The sequence below is a fragment of the Sinocyclocheilus rhinocerous genome, unplaced genomic scaffold, assembly GCF_001515625.1.
Source record: "Sinocyclocheilus rhinocerous isolate Xijiao unplaced genomic scaffold, SAMN03320098_v1.1 scaffold504, whole genome shotgun sequence".
Taxonomy (NCBI): Eukaryota; Metazoa; Chordata; class Actinopteri; order Cypriniformes; family Cyprinidae; genus Sinocyclocheilus; species Sinocyclocheilus rhinocerous.
In genome coordinates this window covers 2,848,360-2,851,055 of record NW_015645076.1, presented here as the reverse complement: position 1 = coordinate 2,851,055, position 2,696 = coordinate 2,848,360, and the positions used below count along the sequence as shown (strand labels likewise).

The 2,696-nt window shown below is 37.8% G+C and overlaps 1 long non-coding RNA gene across 1 annotated transcript in view; it reads right to left on the bottom strand.

The window, feature by feature from the left end:
* Positions 1-296: 296 nt before the first annotated feature.
* LOC107705534 (uncharacterized) overlaps positions 297-2,696 on the bottom strand; it is a 16,128-nt gene continuing 13,728 nt past the window's right edge. The window contains exon 3 of the long non-coding RNA XR_001636072.1: positions 297-306. This is a non-coding gene — a long non-coding RNA (uncharacterized LOC107705534). The remainder of the gene's footprint in view (positions 307-2,696) is intronic.

Here is a 2,696-nt window from a genome sequence, read left to right as displayed (position 1 = left end):
AGGAAAAGAAAAAGACTGTTACTTCAATAAACGTCTGGCTTATTGAAACCAATAATTGTTTCAATAATCAGTTCAGATGATTAATTCAAAAGAATCGAAGGAATGATTTGAACACAAATTGAATGTCACTACCTTGACACCAGTAAAAACAAACTTTGTTTAAGGGCACAGTGCCAAAACAGAAACATTGTGATCTCAATAAGCATCTAGTTTCTGAATGATCCTTAAATGTGATTTAACACAGATCATTAACTATTAGCTTTAATCATGCCAGTGCATAAGGTGGAAACAAAAAAGTGGTGTGCACTGAACCACACCACCACATTTGAAAATGCAGAAGTGGATCTCAAAATGTGGTGGCCATGAGAGGGAACTCTAGGTCAAGGCAAGCGGCTGCATGAAATGCCTCTCAGTGCAATAGAACCCAATGTCTAATTTTCAATTGATGAATTGGAATTAGTCATCTTGGCTTTATTCCATCATGCCTTTTCTCCAAATTACACAAAAAAAACTTGCCTCTCATTAAACCAGCTATTAAGAAACAGATACCAATGTAATTTCACGCATACACTGAAAAAATTCTCACTCAATTTTCACTCCGAAATTGCAACACAATCTTGTATTCTTGTAATTCGTAATATTTTACATTTTGGCAAATTGATGGTTAATTCATATGAATTGGCTCATTCATACATGTTCGTACTATCTGCTTATACCCCTGTGACATTTATGTTTATGGGTGGACCTTCATGCTTAATTTTTTCTAAAAAAAAATAATAATAATAATAAAAATGCATGTTTTTGTGAGATCAGGTTGGAAATTGCTAGTAAATTTCACAATTAATTACAAAGAAACAGCAAGTAACACATTGAATTAAATATTACATTTTGAAGTAGAAAACTAAAATCTTGGAAAACGTGTTCCAATAAATTAATTTTTATTTATTTAAAAAAATGTTTTACTAAACTTTAAACTTATTTTTTTACAGTGTTTTGTAGTGCCATGCATTGTTGAGCCTGCACGGTCTGCTGACTGGTTAAAAGGGGCCTGTGATCACGTTTGAAATGATGTAAATGTATTAAACAATGCACTTGTGTAAGACAGTTAAGAGGCCCGCTTCACCTTTGTTCCGGGGGCAATTCAATAAATCCAAAGCTGTTATTTAATTAAATATTTACTACTGGAATTCAATTAAGTAATAATGATGGATTCAAAGGGGTACAGAAACATGCTCCCTTCACTTACACTGCTGTCCAGTGACATTTTCAATTTAATAACTGTTTTTCTTTTTTTTTCCTCTATACACCACTCTACATATTATTTATTTGGTCAGAGTGGCAGCATGATGGTGATCAGCACACCAATCAGCTGTCGCCGCTTAGTATAAACAGAGCAATAGCTGCTACAGCCAACAGTTCCATATGAAAAAGTAAAATAAGTCATGTTAAATGGAAACTAGCAAGATCTTGAAGTGGGGGCAGGGAGCAATGATTATCTTGAATCATTTTTCTTCCTCTTGTGGTCTAACATGTTAGCCAGCACTTTCATTCTTTATAAAAGTATCTATCAGCTTGGATGTTGAAGTGATGGAGAGACTGCGGCGAGTATGACTGGACAGGAATGCCAATAGCCTCATTACTTGGCACGGCACATTGTAACTGAAAATTGCTTCTTTCAGGTTTTGTTTGCTCTGGCAATTACAATAAACTCTCTGCTTGACACGTTGTTTGCACAGATGTAGAGCATTAATAAACATGAGCGCTAATCTGAATTATTGAACCGCTCCCCATAATTCCAACAATGGATTTCCTGACTCCGACGGACGTAGGGATGAGCGAAGGGAGATTGGCTGACTCTCCGGGACAGAACTGAGGTACAGGCCTTATCACATGTGAAATCCTTTTATTGAATGTGCAGGCGTGGAACACGGCCCCCTTCAGGTATTTCCCAAGTTTCAGAGCCTTCGCTGCACTCTTTCCACTACCACACACATACACATTGCCAGACATACACACCAAAACACACACCATTTGCAAACTCACTCAAGAGAGTGACATTTGTTCTCCAGTTGCCTGTCAAAAGAGGAGAGCACTGTCTCTAAGTTAACAAGGTAAAGGTTACGGAGCAGGTGAATTTAAGAAAGCACAGATTTCACTTCCAGAGGACATTTTATTAAGAACACCCAGCATGTTCCTCACTGCCAGAAGTGACAGTTCTGGAACTTGATGACTGATGTTGTGACCAGCGGTGAGAATCACTGAACAGGGTGGCTTCTAATCTCATTACAGCTGGTAACCCAAAGCACTTTTTCAGATTTTAAAGGGGTCATATGATGTAATTTCAATTTTTCCTTTCTCTTTGAAGTGTTACAAGCTCTTGGTGCATAAAGAAGATCTGTAAAGTTGCAAAGACTAAAGTCTCAAATCCAAAGAGATATTCTTTATAAAAGTTAAGAGTCAACCATGCCTACCTAAAACACGCCCTCACATGTCTATGTCACGATGTGGGAAGATTTGCATAACACCGCCCAAATGTTCACGCAAAGAAAGAAGGCTTAACGTTTATTCTCGATGTAGTATTGTTGCTGCCGCCATGTCGTGAAGGCGCTGTGTGTCTCGTTGTGAAAGCGAAACTACTTTGTTTGGCCTTCCAAAAGAGGATGATATCCGCTTTGTCATGCCTAGAGCTGATCCGT